This window comes from Salvelinus sp. IW2-2015, unplaced genomic scaffold (genome assembly GCF_002910315.2).
Source record: "Salvelinus sp. IW2-2015 unplaced genomic scaffold, ASM291031v2 Un_scaffold1710, whole genome shotgun sequence".
NCBI classification, from domain to species: Eukaryota; Metazoa; Chordata; class Actinopteri; order Salmoniformes; family Salmonidae; genus Salvelinus; species Salvelinus sp. IW2-2015.
This window is the reverse complement of record NW_019943100.1, coordinates 27,598-53,719: the sequence shown is the minus strand read 5'-3', so window position 1 is coordinate 53,719 and position 26,122 is coordinate 27,598. Positions and strand designations below refer to the sequence as shown.

General features: G+C 43.1%; 1 pseudogene; it reads left to right on the top strand.

Moving 5' to 3' along the window:
• The first annotated feature begins 1,977 nt into the window (after positions 1–1,977).
• LOC112071763 (zinc finger protein 513-like) lies at positions 1,978–24,949 on the top strand (annotated as a pseudogene).
• Positions 24,950–26,122: the final 1,173 nt, after the last annotated feature.

Here is a 26,122-nt window from a genome sequence, read left to right as displayed (position 1 = left end):
GATTTGATTTGGCTACATGTAAATTGAACAACACAGCAGCTTTTTGGCATGTTTTGTTATTTCTGTTTTAGTTTCCTCTTTTACAATGGGGGTCAATATGAAAAACAAAATGGTGTTCGCCAATTTGTGTGCGTGGTCGAGGCTGAATTTTTGTATTCTTACGTGGTTCCAATCGACTGGCGGTACTATGTCTTGAAATCGCTATTAATTCTGGATATTGTGGTTTTCTTACAACCAGGAAATGTAGATGGTCCGTTTCTACAGGTGACGCGAGAGGCACCTTCTTTTCCCCYACGCAGTTAAGCCAAAACCACGYCCCGTTATTCAGAGGCATTCTACAACGCTTTGAGCGCTCTCCAAGTCCGGAAGGGACTTTCGGGTCACTGATTTAATAACATTTACCCATGTATTTCAAGATTGAAAAATATAATAATATAATGTCGTGGACAGAGCTAGCCATTAAAGTCCCTTAACGCTCAAAGACAGATTCAATGGCTGTAGCATAGCGTGTTGGACTGAATGATTAGCTAATAAATATTAGAGAAATTATGAATAATAAGCACAAGCACTAACTTACCTAAATATCATAAATAAACCTCTCGTTTGTAGCCGTTTTCATCCAGTAACTCAACGCTCCATGTAACCGTGCATAAACGAGATCTAAATGACTGTGTCTAGATATCCGCCATTTTTTTAATGTGCAGCTGCGACAAAGAAAGACAATTAATGGTGTTTTTCATAACTTAATTGATTTTTTGATTTCCATTGTATACAAAGCCAGTGTCAGGTTGGATATTCAACGAATATTCACCTGTAGTTTTCCTTACGTCCACCAACGGCAGTTAGTGACATAGTGACAAATCTAGAGTTTCACATTTCAATAGCTCTTTAACCATTACTCCTAAAACGTTCAAACCTGGTTGTAGCTAACCCGATGGCATAGACATACATTGCATACCCTTTAGTTTGTCACGAACTTGTTCTCAACTAGCCTACCTGGTTAAATAAAGGTGAAATAAATAAATACAAAATATGGGTGTATATCCACTGTACGCTTCTTAGGTGTCTAATTGACATGACCAAGAAGCTATTGAAATGTAAGTCAATGAAAAATGTACGTTATGTGTGTGATTTTACAGTACACAAACAAGAGTGTGCAATATAAGGCTAGTCCGTGGACATTCTGAACCTTGTTTGAGTCAAGTAGGTCCCATGACCAAGGAGCTATTGAAATTCGAATGTTAAAAAAGTTTGTACTTTGTTTACGCTCCCTAACTAATTCATCTATGAATACAAAATGCTGCTCACATTTCCACATGTTTATTAGCTTTGGAAAGCGAATTAATGTCCAAATCGTAAAATAAAGACATAAGACCTGTGCAATTTTTCCAACATCATGACACTTATTTGGAGTCTGTGGCTCAAGTGGTTTGAAAGCTATTGAGGTTTGAAAGCGCGAATATCCTAAACTGTCTTTACCTCGGTAGTTCTGAGACATTTTTACAACTCATTAAAACTCTAAAAATATCTCTGCGCTGATCGCCTGTGAGTGAGACAACGTTAGCTAGCCAATGGGAGGGTAGTAGAACGCCGCTCTGAATAATGGGTGTAGTTTTGGCTTAAGTGCGTTGGAAAAAAGAAAGACTCAGGTGAGATACACAAACTCTCGTATTTGCACATATTACATTTTATTGACATATTAATGGCCATATACAGCGAAAGAGTAGCAGTGAAATGTCCCTTTAAATAGGCTGCAAATGGCTGAAATTATTTTTAACAGAAAGGCACTCCAAAAAAACTACATGTACCACGAAACAGTCGACCGGAAATGTATTTAGGATGCGGAAACACGTGGAACAGCGGAAGAGAATGTATACAATGGAAATCAAAAAATCAATTAAGTTATGAAAAACACCATTAATTGTCTTTCTTTGTCGCAGRTGCACATTAAAAAAATGGCGGATATCTAGACACAGTCATTTAGATCTCGTTTATGCACGGTTACATGGAGCGTTGAGTTACTGGATGAAAACGGCTACAAACGAGAGGTTTATTTATGATATTTAGGTAAGTTAGCTTGATAACTAACGTTAGTCGGCTAGTTTCGCACATACTTGTTTTTTTTCTTCTATAGCTAAGGTTACCTAGCTAACGTTACGGATCTTAATCGTTGTCTACATCCTGTCATTAACTAGCAAGTATACTTTTTTATAACAAACTGCACTTACATTTYAAACAGTAGTTAGCTAGCTAATATCTTTTCTACTTTTTTTTTGGCCTTTCAGTCAAATTAGCCTGGTAACGCTACGTGTAGTCATTGAAGCTAACATTATTAGCTAGATAGTTAACATAATTAGATAGCTAGCTGTCTACAAAGGATCATTAAGGGCCGMGAGCAAGCTGCAACAACATCCACCGGAGCGATTTCATCTGGCCGCATCCCTTTACTCAGCCAAATGGCTTGCTAAGGTTATCTATAATGTTAACAAAGCATTTTAATCATGGATGTACACCTGTTACCTAGGTCCGAGTCACGCAGTTGCTAGTTAGCTGTGCCTTGCCCAGAGCTATGTAGAGATGTAGCTAGGTGCAATTATGCCTGAATTGCTTAAATGCTTTTGGCATATCTGAATTGATCTTTATTTATTTTTTATTTGTATCTGTGTCTAGAACTACTGGAGAAGCACAGTTTCCTGGAAAGCAGCATGAGCTGATAGTTCCTGAGGTCTTCCAGAAGAGGTGGCAAAAGAGAGAGGCTGACCGGAAGATGCCAAGAAAAAAACAACAGAATCCTCAATCTGTCAAGTGTAAGGGATCAAACTTTCACATTCTTATAGCACAAACAGACTGGTACCCATTCTAAACATAGGTAATGTTGGGCATATGACAAAGAATACAAAAAGTGGAATGTTAGAAAGAAAGAAAAAAAACAAGTCTGGATATCAGGCCAACTGTTATATGAATTGGCCCTGTATAGAACAGCGACGGCTGCTCCATTCTGTATGCAGAAACGAGCATTATAATGCCATTGTTAGTCTTTAATCTTGTTTTACAATGTGTCCTGTCTGTGTACACTGACTACCGGATAGTCACATTTTGAAATACAGGAACAACCGCATTCATTCACAACATCATTTGTTTACTGGATGTGTGTAGGGTGTAAACTATTTATAATGTCATCCAASATGGTGAAATGGACATACTTTGTGATAAAACCATCCTACCCCAATAGGCATTTCACTGGAGAACCTGGCAATGCTTAAACAATTGTTTTCACGTGATAATCTTTGAGGAACAGATGTCCAAAAATGATAAGAAACCATAGTTAGATGAAGCTAATAGCCTACAGGAAATGACTTGAATGTTATCAGATAGCTTATACAAGTKATTTCCCTTAGGCTATGTCATCAAATTAAGCTTTATTTATACAGCACATGTCATACATGGAATGCAACAGAATGTGATTCAAAGGGGAAAACTAATAAAATCTATGAAAATAAAGACTGAAGTATTTACTACACAAACATAAGAGGATAAAAAAAAAAAAAGCATAACAATAAAAACTGAATGACTAAAAAGCAAAGCTAAAATGTGTATTTTTAAGTTCTCTTTTAAATATGTCAAACAGTTTCAGCCCTCCTCYGGTTCTCTYGCTATTCCAGAGGCTGGGGGTATAGTAACTAGAMGTCGACCGATTATGATTTTAACGCCGATACCGAGTAGTCGAACAATTTTCTTTATTTGTAATAATGACAATTACAACAATACTGAATGAACACTTATTTTAACTTAATATAATACATCAATAAAATCAATTTAGCCTCAAATAAATAATGAAACGTGTTCAATTTGGGTTTAAATAATGCAAAAACAAGTGTTGGAGAAGAAAGTAAAAGTGCAATATGTGCCATGTAAGAAAGCTAACGTTTCAGTTCCTTGCTCAGAACATGAGAAATCTATGAAAGCTGGTGGTTCCTTTAAACATGAGTCTTTAATATTCCCAGGTAAGAAGTTTTAGGTTGTAGTTATTATAGGAATTATAGGACTATTTCTCTCTATACCATTTGTATTTCATATACCTTTGACTATTGGATGTTCTTATAGGCACTTAGTATTGCCAGTGTAACAGTATAGCTTCCGTCCCTCTCCTCGCTCCTACCTGGCTCGAACAAGGAACAATCGACAACAGCCACCCTCGAAGCAGCGTTACCCATGCAGACAAGGAGAACAACCACTCCAAGTCTCAGAGCGAGTGACGTTTGAAACGCTATTAGCGCTAACCTGCTAACTAGCTAGCCATTTCACACATGGTTACACCAGCCTAATCTCGAGAGTTGATAGGCTTGAAGTCATAAACAGCGCAATGCTTGAAGCATTGTGAAGAGCTGCTGGCAAAACACATGAAAGTGCTGTTTGAATGAATGCTACGAGCCTGCTGGTGCCTACCATCTCTGTCAGACTGCTCTATAAATTATAGACTTAATTATAACATGTCAAATTATAACTGTGTCACTTTCCGCGCGCGAAAAGAGATGGCGCCTCGCTTCGCGTTCCTTGGAAAATATGCAGTATTTTGTTCTTTTATGTGTTATTTCTTACATCGGTACCCCAGGTAATCTTAGGTTTCATTACATACAGTCGGGAGGAACTACTGAATATACGATTAACGTCAACTCATCATCGTTCTACCAGGAATATGACTTTCCCGAAACGGATCCAGTGTTTTGCCTTCCACCCAATACAATGGATCTGATCTATCCAGCCGCGACCCTGTGCGCGACGCGACGAAAAGGGGCAAACGAGGCGGTCTCGTGGTCAGGCTTCGGAGACGGGCACATCGCGCTCCACTCCCTAGCATACTACTCGCCAATGTCCAGTCTCTTGACAATAAGGTTATGAAATCCGAGCACGGGTAGCATTCCAGAGAGACATCAGGGATTGCAACGTGCTCCTTCACGGAAACATGGCTAACTCAAGGGACGCTAACGGAGTCGGTGCAGCCAGCTGGTTTCTTCATGCATCGCGCCGACAGAAACAAAACATCTTTCCGGTAAGAAGAGGGGCGGGGGGGTATGCCTTATGTTAACGAGAAGTGGTGTGATCATCATAACAACACACAGTCACAGTCAGTCTTCTGTTCGCCTGATCTAGAACTCCTCACAATCAAATGTCGACCGCATTATCTACCAAGGGAATTCTCTTCAATCATAATCACAGCCGTATATATTCCCCCCAAGCAGACACATCGATGGCCCTGAACGAACTTTATCTGACTCTTTACTGACTAGCAACACACCACCCTGAGGCTGCATTCATCGTAGCTGGGGATTTAACAAGGCTAATCTAAAAACAAAACTCCCTAAATTCTATCAGCATATCGATTGTGCTACCAGGGCTGGAAAAACCCTAGATCATTGTTATCTAATTTCCGCGACGCATATAAGGCCCTCCCCCGCCCCTTTCGGAAAAGCTGACGACACGACTCCATTTTGTTGATTCCAGCCTACAAACAGAAACTCAAACAACCAAGCTCCCGCGCTCAGGTCTGTCCAACGCTGGTCCGACCAATCTGAATCCACGCTTCAAGACTGTTCGATCACGCGGATTGGAATATGTTCCGCATCGCGTCCAACAACAATTATTGACGAATATGCTGATTCGGTGAGCGAGTTCATTAGGAAGTGCATTGACGATGTCGTACCCACAGCAACGATTAAACTTCCCAAACCAGAAACCGTGGATTGACGGCAGCATTCGCGTGAAACTGAAAAGCGCGAACACTGCTTTTAACCAGGGAAGGTGACGCGAAGCATGCGAATACAACAGTGTAGCTATTCTCTCCGCAAGGCAATCAAACAGGCTAAGTCCCAGTACAGAGACAAAATCGAGTCGCAATTCAACAGCTCAGACACAAGAGGAATGTGGCAGGGTCTACAGTCAATCACGGATTACAAAAAGAAAAACCAGCCCCGTCGCGGACCAGGATGTCTTTGCTCCCAGACAGGCTAAACAACTTTTTTGCCGCTTTGAGGACAATACAGTGCCACTGACACGGCCCCCTACCAAAACCTGCGGGCTCTCCTTCACTGCAGCCGAGGTGAGTAAAACATTTAAACGTGTTAACCCTCGCAAGGCTGCAGGCCCAGACGGCATTCCAGCCCGCGTCCTCAGAGCATGCGCAGACCAGCTGGCTGGTGTGTTTACGGACATATTCATCAATCCTTATCCCAGTCTGCTGTTCCACATGCTTCAAGAGGGCCACCATTGTTCCTGTTCCCAGGAAAGCTAAGGTAACTGAGCTAAAACGACTACGCGCCCCGTAGCACTCACTTCCGTCATCATTGAAGTGCTTTGAGAGACTAGTCAAGGACCATATCACTCCACCCTACCGGACACCCTAGACCCACTCCAATTTGCTTACCGACCCAATAGGTCCACAGACGACGCAATCGCAACCACACTGCACACTGCCTAACCCATCTGGACAAGAGGAATACCCATGTGAGAATGCTGTTCATCGATTACAGCTCAGCATTCAAACACCATAGTACCCTCCAAAACTCGTCATCAAGCTCGAGACCTGGGTTCGACCCGCCTGTGCAACTGGGTCCTGGACTTCCTGACGGGCCGCCCCCAGGTGGTGAGGGTAAGGTAACAACATCTCCACCCCGCTGATGCTCCAACACTGGGGCCCCACAAAGGTGCGTTCTGAGCCCTCTCCTGTACTCCCTGTTCACCCACGACTGCGTGGCCATGCAGCGCCTCCAACTCAATCATCAAGTTTGGGATGACACTACAGTGGTAGGCTTGATTACCAACAACGAGAGACGGCCTACAGGGAGGAGGTGAGGGCCCTCGAGTGTGGTGTCAGGAAAATAACCTCACACTCAACGTCAAACAAAACAAAGGAGATGATTGTGGGACTTCAGGAAACAGCAGAGGGAGCACCCCCTATCCACAATCGCGGTACAGTTGGAGTGGTGGGTTGTAAAGGTGGAAAGTTTTAAGTTCCTCGGTGTAACACATCACGGACAACACTGAATTGGTCCACCCACACAGACAGCGTTGTGAAGAAGGCGCAGCAGCGCCTCTTCAACCTCAGGAGGCTGAAGAAATTCGGCTTGTCACCAAAGCACTCACAAACTTCTACAGATGCACAACTCGAGAAGCATCGTCTGTCGGGCTGTATCACCGCCTGGTACGGCAACTGCTCCGCCCACAACGTAAGGCTCTCCAGAGGGTAGTGAGGTCTGCAGAACGCATCACGGGGGGCAAACTACCTGCCCTCCCAGGACACCTACACACCCGATGTCACAGGAAGGCCCATAAAGATCATCAAGGACAAACAACCACCCAAGCCACTGCCTGTTCACCCCGCTATCATCCAGAAGGCGAGGTCAGTAACAGGTGCCATCAAAAGCAGGGACCGAGGAGACTGAAAAACAGCTTCTTATCTCAAGGCCATCAGACTGTTAAACAGCCACCCACTAACATTTAGCGGCCGCTGCCAACATACTGACTCAACTCCAGCCACTTTAAAAATGGGAATTGATGGAAATTATGTAAAAATGTACCACTAGCCACTTTAAACAATGCCACTTTAATATAATGTTTACATACCCTACTTACCCATCTCATATGTATATACTTGTACTCTATATCATCTACTGCATCTTGCCATCTTTATGTAATACATGTACCACTAGCCACTTTAAACTATGCCACTTTATGTTTACATACCCTACAGTACTCATCTCATATGTATATACGTACTCTATACCATCTACTGCATCTGCCTGCCGTTCTGTACCACCACTTCATTCATATACTTTATGTACCATATTCTTATCCCTTACACTTGTGTGTAAGGTAGTAGTTGTGGAATTGTTAGGTTAGATTACTTGTTGGTTATTACTGCATTGTCGGAACTAGAAGAAAACACACAAGCATTTCGCTACACTCGCATTAACATCTGCTAACCATGTGTATGTGACTAATAAAATTTGATTTGATTTGATAATAACACACAGAAATACGAGCCTTAGGTCATTAATATGGTCAAATCCGGAAACTATCATTTAGAAAATAAAATGTTTATCTTTCAGTGAAATACGGAACCGTTCATATTTTATCTAACGGGTGGCATCCATAAGTCTAAATATTCCTGTTACATTGCACAACCTTCAATGTTATGTCATAATTACGTACAATTCTGGCAAAATTAGTTCGCAACAAGGAGTAAAGACGAGCCAGGCGGCCCAAAACTGTTGCATATACCCTGACTCTGCGTGCAATGAACGCAAGAGAAGTGACACAATTTCACCTGGTTAATATTGCCTGCTAACCTGGATTTCTTTTAGCTAAATATGCAGGTTTAAAAATATATACTTCTATGTATTGATTTTAAGAAAGGCATTGATGTTTATGGTTAGATACAGTCGTGCAACGATTGTGCTTTTTTCGCGAATGCGCTTTTGTTAAATCATCCCCCGTTTGGCGAAGTTGGCTGTCTTTGTTAGGACGAAATAGTCTTCACACAGTTCGCAACGAGCCAGGCGGCCCAAACTGCTGCATATACCCTGACTCTGTTGCAAGAAAAGTGACACATTTGACCTAGTTAAAAGAAATTCATGTTAGCAGGCAATATTAACTAAATATGCAGGTTTAAAAATATATACTTGTGTATTGATTTTAAGAAAGGCATTTATGGTTAGGTACACGTTGGAGCAACGACAGTCCTTTTTCACGAATGAGCACCGCATCGATTATATGCAACGCAGGACACGCTAGATAAACGAGTAATATCATCAACCATGTGTAGTGATTATGATTGATTGATTGTTTTTTATAAGATAAGTTTAATGCTAGCTAGCAACTTACCATGGCTTCTTACTGCATTCGCGTAACAGGCAGGCTCCGCGTGGAGTGCAATGTGAAGCAGGTGGTTAGAGCGTTGGACTAGTTAACCHTAAGGTTGCAAGATTGAATCCCCAAGCTGACATGGTAAAAATCTGTCGTTCTACCCCTGAACAAGGCAGTTAACCCACTGTTCCCCAGTAGGCCGTCATTGAAAATAAGAATGTGTTCTTTAACTGACTTGTCTAGTTAAATAAAGGTGTAAAAAAAAAAAAAACGGCCAAATCTGTGTCCAAAAATACAGATTTCCGATTGTTATAAAAACTTGAAATTGGCCCTAATTAATCGGCCATCCCAATTGAGATGGTTTGGGATGAGGTTGACCGCAMAGTGAAGGAAAAGCAGCCAACAAGTGTTTAGAATATATGGGAACTCCTTCAAGACTGTTGGAAAAGCATTCCAGGTGAAGCTAGTTGAGAGAATACCAAGTGTGTGCAAAGCTGTCATCAAGGCAAAGGGTGGCTATTTGAAGAATCTCAAATATATTTAGATTTGTTTAACACTTTCTTGMTTACTACAGTACATGATTCCATGTGTTATTTCATAGTTTTGATATCTTCACTGTAGAAAATAGTAAAATAAAGAAAAACCCTTGAATGAGTAGGTGTGTCAACTTTTGACTGGTACTGTGTATTGGGATGCACAATCATGGATTGATTTAAAAACCAATAGAAGAATCTTTTAAAATGAATTCTAAAACTGACAGGCAGCCGGTGCAGAGACCTTAAAACCGGTGTAATGTGTTCTCTCTGTCTGGTCTTGGTCAGTACCCACCCTGCAGAATTCTGTATCTTTGCAGTTGACCAATTTGCTTTCTTGGGTAGACCAGACAGGATTACAGTAGTCAATCCTGCTTGTAATAAAAGCATGGAGTATCAGCCTGAGAGAGAGAATTGGCCACACAATGTTCCTCTGGTGGTAGAAAGCTATTTTGGTCACATTCCTAATGTGTGATTCAGAGTTTAAAATAACACCTAGGTTTTTTTTTTTTTTTTTTTAACTTGGTGTTATCTTTATTGCCCGTGAATTAAAATGTGCGACCGGATTCTCGCTCTGTGCTTTGGCTCCAACAATAAGTACATCGGTCTTGCCTTGATTTAGCTGGAGAATGTTTGAGCCATCCAACTATTTAAATCACTAATAGTCTAATTTATCCATGTAGCTAAAATCCTCTGACACAGAAATGGAAAGATGTGTATCGTCTGCGTAGCAGTGAAAATCAATGCTGTGCCTTTCTGATAACGTCAAAGACACAGGGAGAATCTCAATTGCACTGCTTCGATTCCTCTCACCCCCTCAAATCCCATTGGATGAGAAGGTCAGAGGGGTAAGGAGAAAGGATGTGAGGAATCAAGGAAACGCAATTGAGATTCTTCCCACAGGAAATGACTTGAATATGGTCTCTTTCTCAAATGGTACCCTATTCCCTTCATAGTGCCCTGCGTTTGACCAGACCGCCATAGGGCTTTGGTCTAAAGTAGTGCGCTATATAKGGAACAGGTTGTAATTTGAGARGCATCCATGGTAAAATGCAGGAAGTGTCTTGAATATGATAAATGGGGTACATTTCCTGTATCTTATGTCAAACACTTTACCAGGAGACACTTTTTTTGTCGATGGCTGCAGATGAGATCTTGTCATTAACATGGACTAGTGCCTTAACAACAGTCCTCCCATCACCCTCCTACATTAATTTAGCTCGATGACGATTCCCTTTAGTGCAGGGGGTCTCCAACCTTTTTCTAGCATGAGAGCTACTTTAAAAAAAACGAAACATGTCGAGAGCTAACAAAAAGAACGTTCAAATAGGCACATTCTTCTCTTCAACTCTTCCCCTGGTCTTTAGTGTACAATAGAAAGTAGCTCACTGTTTTCTGTCACTAGACCTGGTAAAATAATGGTCAATGAGAAACTCTAAAGGGGCCCTTTAAAATCAGACCCCCCCCCCCAAAAAAAATAATCTGTTTTTATCTGTTTTTATTATCTGTTTTTAGATTTTCTTTGTTGTTTTTTTACCCACAACTAAAATGACAGTTCTGAATCCATGTCAATMCTTTAATCACATCAGAAGACACATTTATTTTGTGTAATTCCCCTTTTAATTGTGCATCTGGGCCAATTTTAAAAAATGTGTTTATGACAGTGTGTTGGAACATGTGAAAATTGCATCTACTTTCTGAATTGTTTGGCAAGCTACTCATAGGTGGGCTGCCAGCTATTGGTAGTGAACGCTGGGGTTAAAGTTATTCACAATGGATTTCCATCATATGGATTCTAGAGATCGGTGTAAATCCATAATTTAAAAAAAATCTCAGGGGGAATGTAGTTGAGCAAGCCAATGCTAACTAGCGTTAGCATGCACCTCTTGACTTCAAGTCAATGCGCTAACGCTAATTAGCAATTGCGCTAGAGCCAGTTAGCAACTTCCCTTCAAACCGCACGCACAGATATATTTAAAAAATGGTATCCGCGAGTTCATCTGACTCTGGGGGAGTAGATAAAGAAGTATGCTTCAAAATCCTGAAGTATCCTTTTTAAACAGTCTAATGAGCGGTAGCGCTCAACTCAAAACCAGCGGTGTATTACACATGCACCGCAGGCAGCCATTCAAGCCTCTACTTTAACATGCAGATCAGGATGCTATGTTACAATGCCACTAATGCTGTTCAAACTAAATCAGACTACCCCCATAGTAGAATAGTTGGACCTATTTTAACTAGTCGGCTTGTTGTTGTGTGGTCTATGAGAGTGATTCACCTTGAGGTGAATTCAAGTTGCGATAGGGAGAGAAACCGTATTCTGACAAGCAGTCAATGCACAACTATTCTTAATGTGATTGCGGGAAAACACTTTTTTTWAAACGCAGTTTTGGAAAATGTATTTCGACATTTTTATTTGGGCTTTTGTTAAAGAGTGGGGTCCCAGTTTTTCATCTCTACTTTTTTAAAACATGTATTTTCTCCATCAATTTGTGGGTTTGGTATCATTTAACAACTTAAGTTTCAATCATGGTTTAAAGGCGCTGCGTGGTCAATCTGACGTCTGCATTAGCCGTGTAGCATTTACGTTGATACGGCCTCTGCAGAAYTCAGGGCATTCACACTTCTTGCGCTTCGCGGAGCAGASCTGTTGCACAGAACTGTTTTGAAGAAAGTGAGTTTGTTTTATACAGGACCTCCRGTCCTCACCTACCTTCAACCAATCATGCCAATGCGGAGCTATATGGAGACCTCCGCGTTATTACAAAATGTGGGAGACGCYCGGCAATGCGGTACAGAGCTCAATTTGGTCTCTGCATGCCTCCGGAGGCTTGGCAATTGCGTCACACCCTAAATACGGAGCCTCCGYRCACATTTTCGGAATAGAGCATAACTTGTTTTTTAGGAGCAGCTGCGCAACAATAGTGATGGGTCGTTCGCCAATGAACGTCTCTATTTGGGGAACGTCGGGAACCGAATCACACGGTTCATACGGTTACTATTGCTTTCTTTGAGCTCCAGACAAAGATTATAAAAACATTCTGTGATTATCTGCAGAACGGCTCTTGATGTGTGTGATTCGGTTGCATGAAGATGGTAATTCCTCAGTGCAGGAACAATATACAGAACCTTACTGGTCAATGCAAAAAAAAAAAAAAAAAAATCTCGGTATGCAATACTTGTTTTGCAGCCATGTAATACTTTGGTSAGGTAAAAATGTATTTAAACTCACAACATTTTTTTTAAGGCTTTAAATTAGAGATTTACAAATTTCCTCCCCTTTTTTTTTCAAACGAACGTCTCTTTTTTTTTAGGTGAACGGAACCAAATGAACATATGACATATTGATGTTATATATATTGATATTGAAATGACATACTTTGTAATAGAAAAAAAAAACTATACTTTTGAGTGAATGATAATTTGTTTAAAAAAAGAAGAAGAAAAAGAACAAAAAAAAGATGTATATTCATAATAAAATATTTATTAATAATATCAATCTGGATGTGTCCAATGGGGTAAATGCAGATGGACAAACCCCATGCTTCAGTTTATGTACATTTTATAGCCACTATGCGTCATCAGTTGGCCTACAGGTGATAAATGCTTGTTGGTCATAGCACATCTGGGACCKCGAGTGGCGCAGGGGTCTAAGGCGCACTGCATTTCAGTGCTTGGAAGTGTCACTACAGACACCCTGGTTTGAATCCAGGCTGTATCACAACTGGCCGTGATTGGGAGTCCCGTAGGGCGGCGCACAATTGGGCCAGAGTTGTCTGGGTTTGGCCGGGGTAGGCCGTCATTATAAATAAGAATTTGTTCTTAACTGACTTGCCTAGTTAAATAAAGGTTAAATGCAGAAATAATAATTATCTGATAATAGACCTATAGGCTATATTATTTTTTAATTTTTTTTTACCAATATGTTATTGGGCTCATTTCTGGAGGTGGGAATTATATTTTTGATGGTATCAACATAATTTTATTTTCATTCATTTTGGAGTAGAATTATCTTTTTAAAAAGAGTAATCAGAACTGAGCTTCTCGGTCCTTCTATATAACAATTATCCCAGGGAGGCCTCCGGACCCTCTAAACAACGGGACTGGAATTGGCCAAACTTGCAGTTTTAATACATGTACAAAATGATCCTCTTTCCCTAAAAGCATTATGGTCATGACTTTTATCACGTGAAAGGGGAGGTTAACACAGACAATCAATCTGAGATCGATTTAAATTTCAGTAATGGGATTATTTTTGTTGTTTTTATCCCCTGTGAAAAACAAGGAAACCCACATCTACTGTAACCTACAGATACCTTTAACCCCTGTGAGAAACAAGATGGAAACCTGTAACCTACAGATACCTTTTAAACCCCTGTGAAAAACAAGATGGAAACCCTGTAGCATACAGATACCTTTAACCCCTGTGAGAAACCCTGTAGCATACAGATACCTTTAGCCCCTGTGAAAAACAAGAAGGAAACCCTGTAGCATACAGGTACCTTTAACCCCTGTGAGAAACAAGATGGAAACCCACATCTACTGTAACCTACAGATACCTTTAACCCCTGTGAGAAACCCTGTAGCATACAGATACCTTTAACCCCTGTGAGAAACCCTGTAGCATACAGATACCTTTAACCCCTGTGAGAAACCCTGTAGCATACAGATACCTTTAACCCCTGTGAGAAACCCTGTAGCATACAGATACGTTTAATCCCTGTGAGAAACCCTGTAACCTACAGATACCTTTTTAAACCCCTGTGAAAAACAAGGAAACCCACATCTACCGTAGCCAAATCGAACCCTATTTCCTAGATGGTACACTACCTTTGACCATGGCCCCATATGCCTCTGGTCAGAAGTAGTGTACAAAACATTAAGAACACCTGCTCTTAACATGCCCACAGACTGACCAGGTGAAAGCTATGATCCCTTATGGATGTCACCTGTTAAATCCACTTCAATCAGTGTAGATGAAAAGGGAGGAGACAGACCGGTTAAATGATTTTTAAGCATCAAGACAATTGAGACATGCAATTGTGTATGTGTGCCATTCAGGTGGTGAATGGGTAAGACAAAATATTGAAGTGTCTTTGAACGGGGTAGGGCAGTAAGTGCCAGGCGCACCGGTTTGAGTGTGCCAAGAAATGCAACACCGATGGGTTTTTCACACTCGACAGTTTCCCGTGTGTATCAAAGAATGGGTCGACATCCAGCCAGTTTGACACAACTGTGGGAAGCGTTGGAGTCAACATGGGGCCAGCGTCCCTGTGGAACGCTTTCAACACCTTGTGGAGTCCATGACCCTGACACATGTATTCTGTTTCTGAGGGCATAACGGGGTCCAACTCAAGATTAGGAAGGTGTTCTTAATGTTTTGTACACTGTGCATAGGGCACGGGTCAGATTTAGGATCTCAAGGAATTCAGKTACAAATGTGTTTTATGTAGGAAATCTGTTCACTAAGTATTCCCACAAATTAAATTTTTATTTAATGTTACCTTTTATTAAACCAGGTAGGCTAGTTGAGAACAAGCTCTCATTTACAACTACGACCTGAATAAAGCCATAACAATCTAATTTTTGGAGTTTTAGCTGTAGTCAATTTGTAYTGTACAAAAAATTATAATTATGCCCAGACAAAAAKCYTCCCGCAGCTGAATCTACTTGCCTAGGGAGTAGGTGCCATTTGAGAGACCAAACCAGACGTGTTCAGTCATGTACTGTCATGCATCACATTCTCCACTAGAGGGCAGCAGAGTTAACTCAGAAGGTCTCTGTGGCAGACTGAAAACTACAGGCAGCTGGTGTCATCGACTGCTGGATATTCATAGCTGTGTATATCCATGGTGTTTTCAAAAAAATTTTTTGCATGAACTTTGACAAGTTTGAATTTCTGTCATTTAAGGCAAAACATGGCTTTCTAACATCAAGTTAAGGATCATTTTACCRRCATCTTGCCTGACACCTTAGACCCCCATCCAATTTTGCATACCACCCCAATAGATCCACAGAAGATGCCATTACACTGCACACTGCCCTAACCCATCTGGACAAGAGGAATACCCATGTGAGAATGCTGTTCATTGACTACAGCTCAGCATTCAACACCATAGTACCCTTCAAACTCATCATTAAGCTTGAGGCTCTGGGTCTGAACCCCGCCCTGTGCAACTGGGTCCTGGACTTCCTGATGTGCCGCCCCCAGGTGGTGAAGGTAGAAAACAACATCTCCACTTTGCGGATCCTCAACACAGGGGGCCCCACAAGCCCCCACCTGTACTCCCTGTTCACCCATGACTGCGTGGCCAGACACGCCTCCAACTCAATCATCAAGTTTGCAGACGTCACAACAGCAGTAGGCCTGATTTACAAACAATGACGAGACATCCTCTAGGAAGGAGGTGAGAGCCCTGGTGGAGTGTTGTCAGGAAAATAACCTCTCCCTTGACGTCAACAAAATGAAGGATCTGATGGTGGACTACAGGAGACAGCAGAGAGATCCCGCCCCCCATCCACAACGACAGGGCCGCAGGGGAGAGGGTCAAAAGCTTCAACTTCCTCGGCGTTGCACAACACTGACAACCTGAAATGGTCTGCCGACACAGACAGTGTGGTGAAGAAGGGCGCAACAGAGCCTCTTCAACCTCAGGAGGCTAAAGAAATTTGGCTTAACCCCTAAGACCCTCAAACTTTTACAGATGCACAATTGAGAGCGTCCTGTCGGGCTGTATCACCGCCTGGTACGGAAACTGCATCGCCCGCAACCACAGGGCTCTCCAGAGGGTGGTGCGGTCTGCCCAACGCATTAACGGATGCACACTGCCTGCCCTCCAGGACACCCGACATCACAGGAAGGCCAAAAAGATCATCAAGGACATCAACCACCTGTGCCACGGTCTGTTCACCCCGCTATCATCCAAAAGGCATGGTCAGTACAGGTGCATCATGGGACTGAGAAACTCTCACTTCTTCTTCTGGTTTTCATTCCCTGATTTTAATATAAATAAAGAAGGAAATACAAATTACTAGGATGTTTTTGTTACTTTTCAGGGCATTTAACAGCATACAATTKTCTTACATATAATGATTGTCTTTGGTGACATTTTGTCAAAGGGTAGTAGGCCTTTTGTGGAAAAGTGATACTTTGTTTTTATGATGCTACTTTATTTGGGATTTATTTTATACTGGACACAAAAATAGAAAGGTAACATGCAACAATTTCAAATATTTTACTGCATAACAGTTCATGTGAGGAAATTTGTCAATTTTTAAATATCTTCACATGACTGAGAATACAGATATACATTTGTTGGTCACAGACCAAAAGTATGTTGAACATCTTATTCCAAAATCATTGGCATTAGTATGGATTTGGTCCCCTCTTTTGCTCCACTCTTCTGGGAAGGCTTTCCACTAGATGTTTGGAACATTGCTCTGGGGACTTGCTTCCATTCAGGCACAAGAGCATTAGTGAGGTRGGGCACTGATGTTGGGTGATTTAAGCCTGGCTTGCAGTCGGCGTTCCAATTCATCCCATAGGCGTTCAATGGAGTTGAGGTCAGGGCTCTGTGCAGGCCAGTCAAGTTCTTCCACACCGATTTTTGACAAACCATTTCTGTATGGACCTCGTTTTGTGCACAGGGGCATTGTCATGCTGAAACAGGAAAGGGCACTTCCAAAACTGTTGACACAAAGTTGGAAGCACAGAATCATCTAGAATGTCATTGTATGCTGTAGCGTTAAGATTTCCCTTAACTGGAACTAAGGGGCCTGAACCATGAAAAACAGCCCCAGACCATTATTCCTCCTCCACCAAACATTAGTTGGCACTCTAGAGAATGCGTTTCCACTCCAGAGTCCAGTGGTGGCGAGCTTTACGCCACTCCAGCTTTACGCCACTCCAGCTTTACGCCACTCCAGCTTTACGCCACTCCAGCTTTACACCACTCCAGCCGACAGCCATGGAAACCCATTTCATGTAGCTCCAGACAAACAGTTATTGTGCTGACGTTGCTTCCAGAGGCAGTTTGGAACTCGGCAGTGAGTGTTGCAATCGAGGACAGACGATTTTTACGTGCTTCAGCCCTCGCCGGTACCGTTCTGGGAGCTTGTGTGGCCTACCACTTTGCGGTTGAGCCGTTGTTGCTCTTAGGCATTGCCACTTCACAATAACAGCACTTACAGTTGACCCTGGCACCTCTAGCAGGGCAGAAATTTAACAAACTGACTTGTTGGAAAGGTGGCATCCTATGACGGTGCCACGTTGAAAGTCAGAGCTCTTCAGTAAGGCCATTTCTACTGCCACTGTTTGTCTATGGAGATTGCATGGCTGTGTGCTTGATTTTATATACCTGTTTTATTTATTTGTATTTTATTTAACCAGGTAGGCCAGTTGAGAACAAGTTCTCATTTACAACTGCAACCTGGCCAAGGTAAAGCAAAGCAGTGCGACAAAAACAACAGAGTTACACATAAACAAACGCACAGTCAATAACACAATAGAAAAATATATGTACAGTGTGTGCAAATGTAGTAAGATTAGGGAGGTAAGGCAATAAATAGGCCATAGTGGCAAAATAATTACAATTTAGCATTAACACTGGAGTGATAGATGTGCAGATGATGATGTACAAGTAGAGATACTGGGGTGCAAAAGAACAAGAGGATAAATAACAGTATGGGGATGAGGTAGTTGGGTGTGCTATTTACAGATTGGCTATGGACAGGTACAGTGATCGTTAAAGTTATAGAGGGAGATATGACTCCAGCTTCAGTGCTTTTTGCAATTCGTTCCAGTCATTGGCAGCAGAGAACTGTAAGGAAAACCTGTCAGTAATGGGTTTGGCTGAATCCACTAATTTGAAGGGGTGTCCACATACTTTTGTGTGTGTGTATATATAGTGTTCCTTAAAGGTACGGGTGTGGATCAGAAAACCAGTCAGTATCTGGTGTGATCAACATTTGCCTCATGCAGCACGACACATCTCCTTCACATAGAGTTGATCAGGCTGTTGATTGTGGCCTGTGGAATGTTGTCCCACTCCTATTCCGTGGCTGTGTGAAGTTGCTGGATATTGGCAGGAYCWGGTACACACAAACGTACACTCCGATCCAGAGCATCCCAAACATGCTCAATGGATGACATGTCTGTTGAGGATGCAGGCCTTGGAAGAACAGTTGCATTCTCCCACACAACACCATACACGTGGTTGTGAGGCCAGTTGGACGGACTGCTAAATTCTCTAAAACGATGGAGGCGGCTTATAGTAGAGAAAGTAACATTCAATTATCTGGCAACAGCTCTGGTGGACATTCCTGTAGTCAGCATGCCAATTGCACGCTCCCTCAACTGGAGACATCTGTGACATTGTGTTGTGACACAACTGCACATTTTAGAGTGGCCTTTTATTGTCCCCAGCACAAGGTGCACCTGTGTAATGATCATGCTGTTTTAAATCAGCTTCTTGATATGCCACACCAGTCAGGTGGATTGATTTATCTAGGCAAAGTATAAAACAGGGATGTAAACACATTTTATGCACACAATGAGATAAATACGTTTTTGTTGTGATTTGTGGAAAATGTCTGGGATCTTTTATTTCAGCTCATGATACATGGGAGCAACACTTTTACATGTTTTATATTTTTGTTTAGTTATCGATAACGTATGTTGTTGCTCTGTGTTGCAGTGGATTCTGAAGATGGTGTAGTAACCATTGGAGCTCCAGGAATCCTCACCTTGGAGGCAGATTTCCTCCTGGGACACGACCTTGAGTTTTGTGACTCCGACCATGACAAGATCCTAGGCCTGGARGACAAGTACTCAGGTTGGTACTTCATTTATTTATTTATTAAAGCTTTATTTGCCCAGCTTAGTCACAATTTAGGTCAAATCTCTCTGGTGTGAGGAAGACCTGGGGCCTGAATTTATAAAGTGTCTCTGAGGAGAGTGCTAATGTCCTGGAATCAGTTTAGCACTTATAACGTGGTGCTTTATTATAGTCGCGTCAAACCGGTTGAAACTCCAATGTTAAATTAAAAATATCCCTTCCACCTTACTGTTATCTGACACCAAAGTCGATGACAATTGGCAAATCAACTTGATTGGAGGTACACAGCACACTCCTCCCGCCATGATCCGTCCTGCCACCCCACCGAGAACTACTCTACCGGATTTTTGACAGGGTCGTTAGCATTAGGGTCATCAATTATTTATTTTCTCCAGCTTTTTTTATATTTTTTTTAACCTCATGTTTTTGTAGTAAATATTTCCGTTTTTTTTTTCTCATGTCAAACACATTTTTGCATTCCATGTCTAAATAAAACTTGATTTGATCTGACAATTTGTTCAAACGTAGTTCAAATATTAACTTCAGACGTCAGATTAAAACAACAGCGTCCATAAAGTGACAATTGTATTTAGATCGATTTGGACTGAGTACATTTCTAACAGTTAAGATTAAATTGACAGTTTACGTGCACATTTCTGCCCAATTTAAAAAAATAAAAAAACAATGTGCTACATTTTTTGTAGCATTTCAGAAGAATCTGAGTTGTAAAACCGGTGCAATTCAGTTGRGGCTCGCTAGTAGACGGCAAGCGGCTCGCTAGCAGRTGTAGCTAGCTAGCTAACGCCAGTTGGATGAGAAGCAAAATGATGGAAGGGTTTTCATGGCTGAAGTCATCTGTGTAATTAGAGCACAAACATAAGTTGGCGYACCTCCTTGGCTGCTGTTATAGCCAGCTCTGGGAAAAGTGCCATGCTGCTAATTTATAATACATGCACACACCAGAATGTTGCTGTTAAAAGACCCAGAGAGCAAATTCCAGCCCTTACGTATTAATTCAGTACGCTCCCTCTCCTCTCAATTACATTTTCTTATTGTCATTATTATCCAGATTGTGCTCTGACTGATCCACACAGTGCCAAGTTACTTTTCAATGTGTTCCCGAAAACTTGAGGTCGCCATCAACAAGTAAAAAGTAGCAGGGATGCATACGAGTTGTACACGAAGCATCCACGTGAAACATCATCATGATCATTCCTTGCTTGCTGGACCTGTTTCGTAGTATAACGYAAATGTCATGCTTGCTAACTTGGTTAGATATGTGCTCAAATGAAAGTTTAACACATCAAATGCTTTTTTTTACCAAACAAGAAAATGAAACGTTCAATTAGTACGGAGTTAATTAACAAACATTTGAGCGAACGCGTGTCTTTTTTTTAATAGTACATTTTACGTAACAGGGATCGTAGCTCACCTGTGATTTGAAGGTCCTGGGTTTGCCTACCGGAGGGGATATTTTGACCATTCTCTTTCCTGTATAGTTTTTGACACCATCCTTTCTTTTCCCGACACACCGGCACGAAAGCGCACTGTGTGTGTGTGTGTGTGCTTATTTTCATTAATTAGGTGTCTCTCTTTAAAGAGCCTTTGGCTTCGTTGGGCATCGTTGAGTTGCAAGGGACAAGGGAGTGTGACGACGCGTACTAGTCAGCACTAGTCAGAGGAGAGAATGGTGGGAGAGACCAGCTCCCGAACTCTCAAGGAAGACCGTACAAATGTTTACAACCTGTGCAACTTCTCTCTTTTAGGCACCACTTTGTCATTTTGAGAAGCTAAGAAATTTGTCAAGCTGGTTCACGTGGAGCTGACAAAACAGCTATTTGAGAAGGTTTGACTACTAAGCAACCTGCCTAKACATTGTTGGGAGTACAGTAGACCAACATAGCTACTTGCAGTAGGTCAAAGCTGTGTGCTGGGAAAACCCTGGTAGAGCATGGGTGAAGTAGGCATATATACTCGTGATTTTCTAGTTTCAGACCGATGCCTACTTCTCAATTTAAAAAGTTTTTATTTTATTTCTTTTATTAATAAAGGTCCATGATAGCATCATGTCATGGAGGTCCAAAAGTTACTACTGAATTCAGACCCATTTGAGATGTGCCAGAGACCATAAAACCTAGAAATGACTGGTGTCAAGGGCTTGAGGCTATGCTTGAGTTATCTGCATACCTGCATGTTAGCTCAAGTTGGGTTTTGGACTGATGCCTTCTCCTTTCAGGTGGCCATGAGTATGAGTACCGGAATGATTTCAAAGGCTCAATCTTTTTTTTTCAAATACTGTAAAACTATTTGGTGGAATGTGCTTTGTGGTTGCCTGAATGGCAAGTAAAATGATCTTGGAAGACGATGTTAATTTACTTTTGACTCTAGTGTTCTCTTTGTGGGCACAACAAAAAAGAACCAAGCCAAGCATCACACTGTTCTTCTCCACTCCTCCGTGTCTCTTTCATCAGTTGCGTTCAGACTGTACACCCTCGGCGTGAGCATGTAATGCCTCTAGTTCTGCATGTGTTGCAGTGCCTTAGACCTCTGCGTCACTCAGGAGGACTGAATAAATGGATTTTAAATGGCACTTGCTTTTTATTAACTGATTTTTATTTATATATATATATTGTGTGTGTGTGTTGTGTGTGTGTGTGTGTGTGTATTGTGTGTTGTGTATATATGTGTGTGTGTGTGTGTGATATATGTATGTGTGTGTGTGTATATATGTACATGTGCGTGTGTGTGTTATATATATATATAGTTGTGTATATATATATACATGTTGTGTGTGTATCTGTGTGTGTATATATATGTGTATATATGTGTGTGTGTGTGTATATGTGTGTATTATGTGTGTGTGTGGTATATGTGTGTATATGTGTTGTATATGTGTGTATATGTGTATATATGTGTGTATATATGTGTGTATAAATATATATTTCTAATGGTCTGTTGGCATATAGACAACGCAGAATGTTTTTACAAGGGAGTTGCTCGAACAGTCAAACGCCAAATCCCATCTCTAGCTCCACCATCCCTTCCCCATCCCATCCTTCCCCCCCATCCATCCTTCCCCCCATCCCGTCCTCCTCCCCCATCCATCCTTCCCCCATCCCATCCTTCCCCCCATCCGCCTTCCTCCCCCATCCCATCCTTCCCCCATCCATCCTTCCCCCATCCCGTCCTTCCTCCCCATCCATCCTTCCCCCCATCATCCTTCCCCCCATCCGATCCTTCCCCCCATCCCGTCTTACCCCCCATCCGTTTGCCTCCGCCATCCCATCCTCCCCCATCTTATCTTCCCCCCATCCCATCCTTCCCCCCATCCCATCCCGTCCTTACCCCCCCATTCCGTCCTTCCCCCCTCCCATCCTTCCCCCATCCATCCCGTCCTTACCGCCCCTCCCGTCCTTCCCCCCATCCCATCCTTCCCCCATCCCATCCTTCCCCCCCATCCCGTCCTTCCCCCCCCATCCCGTCCTTACCCCCCATCCCGTCCTTACCCCCCATCCCATCCTTCCCCCCATCCCATCCTTCCCCCCCATCCCATCCCTCTTACCCCCCATCCCGTCCTTCTCCCCATCCATCCCGTCTTACCCCCCCATCCGTCTTCCTCCCATCCCATCCCGTCCTTCCCCCATCCCGTCCTTCCTCCCCATCCTCCGTCCTTCCCCATCCCGCCCTGCAACTCAATATGAGGAAAGTGTTCCTATTGTTTGGCCTGTTCCTCAAAACTGCTGTTTTCCCTCCTGTAGACTCTGTAGCAGCTGAGATCTCCGGTACCCTCTGGGTGATGAGGAAGTTGTGCTTCAGCAGTCTCAGTATGACGAGGCAGTGTGACCAGGAGCAGGGCCCTGAGTCCCAGCTCGACCACGAGCCCCCTACCTGTCCTGCCGCGGCTGTGGCCTGGACCTAGTGGGGCCCTACTGTCACCGCTGCTGCAAGGGAGAAAGGGGAATTCAGAGGCTTTCGCTCCGGTTCGCGATCACAAGCGGAACGACAGCGAGAAGGGGACGGAGGCGGCATGGACGGCGCCGATGGAACGGACGATACTCCATAAGTGGGTGACGACGGTCCTCCTCAAGCGCATCGCAGTTGTGTGGGTTCTCCTCACGCTATGCCAATCACGTCAAGAGGCACATGAAGACTCACAACGGGGAGAAGCCGTACCGCTGTCCCCTGTGTACCTACGCCTCAGCCCAGCTGGTCAACCTGCAGAGACACCTGAGGATTCACACTGGGGAGAAACCATACAGCTGTGACTCCTGRTCCTTCGCCTGCAGTTCCCTAGGCAACCTGAAAAGGCATCAGAGGATGCATGTGGTGGGACAGGAAGCAGTCAGACCTGCTAGTCGACCTCCTATTGGTCCCTCTGCAGGTGGGTATGGTCTGAAGAGGCCCCGGGAGGAAGAGCRTAGTGTTCCAGCTGAAGGTAAAGTCAAGGCTTTCCATGTCATTGAATTTGATTTGAAAAACATGAACTAAAGATTCAGGCCTGGACAATTCCTCAAGTTAGACCAGTTGGAATAGTTTAAAGATGAGTTCATGTATATTTRCCTTAACTTATTGTCTGTGTTTTTATATATTTTAGGCAATAATTATATATATTTTTTTGTTGAACTTGCTTGTTTCTCCCATGTCTGATCTCATTCCAGAAGCCCTAAGGCCTGACCTGAACCTCCATGTAGGAGGCCATAGCAGAGACTACCTGCCATGCTCTGATGGACTGAAGGTACCACCACCACCACCAGAACTCCCTGAGCACCAGCCCTCAAGACTTCTGGAGGTGCCTGGCTGTGGACCTGGGMCTGAGTCCGGGGGTAGGGTTGAGGCTGTGGTGGGAGTGAAGTCCGAGGACAGAGATTCACTCCCTCCTCTCCCCTTCCTCTTCACCTGTCGTCTCTGTGGTATCCCCATGGAGGACGAGGACGGCTCCACCACCCAGATCTGTGCCAAGTGCACCCTGGACATGCTGAACAAGGACTCATCTGGTCCCAACAGCCCCGGGGAGCGTGGGGATAAGGTCTACACCTGCAGCGCCTGTCCCTTCCTCACCCACTACCCCAACCACCTGGCGCGACACATGAAGACGCACAGCGGAGAGAAGCCGTACAAGTGCCCTCAGTGCGACTACGCCTCCGCCCACTTCGACAACCTGAAACGCCACCACCGCGTGCACACGGGCGAGAAGCCGTACAAGTGCCACCTGTGTGACTACGCCTGRGGGAACCTGGCTAACTTAAAACGCCACCAGCGGGTCCACTCAGGCGCCAAGCCYTTCCAGTGCGCAGTGTGTAGCTACAGCTGTAACCAGAGTATGAATCTGAAGAGACACATGCTGAGACACACGGGKGAGAAGCCTTATAAGTGCCAGCAGTGTGGATACACCACGGGACACTGGGACAACTACAAACGACACCAGAAGAAACATGGCCTCGCCACCGACGGATGGGTCAAAGTTCAGATGCCAGGTGCCCATGAGGAAGAGGAGGAGGAAGAGAGGGAGGTGGGACAGCCACAGAGTAAAGAAGGAGAGTTGGTGATCCAGTACATGTCCAGATAAGGAGAGGACGAGCTGGGACATACAGTACATGTCCAGATAAGGAGAGGACGAGCTGGGACATACAGTATATGTCCAGATAAGGAGAGGACGAGCTGGGACATACAGTATATGTCCAGATAAGGAGAGGACGAGCTGGGACATACAGTACATGTCCAGATAAGGAGAGGAAGAGCTGGGACATACATTAACATGTAAATAAAATATAAATCCTAGATTGTTTTGTTATTTTGTCAAAGATCTTCGGTGGCTGCTATGTAGAATCATGCAAAATATAAAATGATTGTGACTGTTCTTATGCCTTTGGACACAGAGTTGGACGGAGGAAGCTATGTAGATTGTTGTCGTTGCCAGACAAATGGACTGGGGGGGAATGTTCTACTTTAACGTTCCCCTAAAGCCCAAAACGCTGCCTGCATTCTCCACCATATGCTGTTTTCTTACACACCCCAACTGTGCCCTACAGCTCCTCCAAACATCATTGCACATTGTGACTTACAACCACTAATTGACCTCGTRTTACAGATGTAGGACCTTCATTTGAACCAGTTTTGCTACAGCAGGAGAATAATCCTGCTGCAACAGGAAATGTGGATTATAATTAATGGACATTTTTGTAGGGGTTGATACATTTTTCTTCAGGGCAAATCAAGTCTGAAATTTCAAAGTGGAAAGTAAAATTTAGAAGCTTTAAAAAATAAAAATAAAAACTCATACACTACAAGTAAGCTTGGAAAATTGTCAGCAACAAAAGTAATCAAATTAAGATCCTACATCTGTATCAGTCTAGTCTACTATTCCAACCTCTCTACTGTCCACTTCACCTTCCATAGCTCCTCCCTGCTCTCCTCCTCAACCCCTTAATCCTTATATCTCCATGACAACCTGGGGRGTGTTCAGCAGGGCACAGAGTTTTGGAACGTTCAGATAGAAATATTTATATGTAGAACAATTTAATGTCTGCTCTATTCATGGTATTTCTATCTGCTACGTTCCAAAACATCTGGCTACTGAACCTGGCCTCGTTGAGAAAGTCCCTCGGACGGAGAGTGTATGGATTTAGCCTGATCCCAGATCTGTTRCTGCTCTCTTGCTGACCAACTGCTGTCAATGACCATAGGTGTTGGCAAGACTGCACAAACAGATCTGGGACCAGAGGGGTATACTATAAAGCAGGATCAACGAGTTAGCCAGAGAACTTTGATAAACAGCCAGAAATATAAACTTAGATACACTACATGACCAAATGTATGTGAACGCCTGCTCGTCGAACATCTCATTCCCAAATCATGGGCATTAATATGGAGTTGGTCCCCCCCCCTTTACTG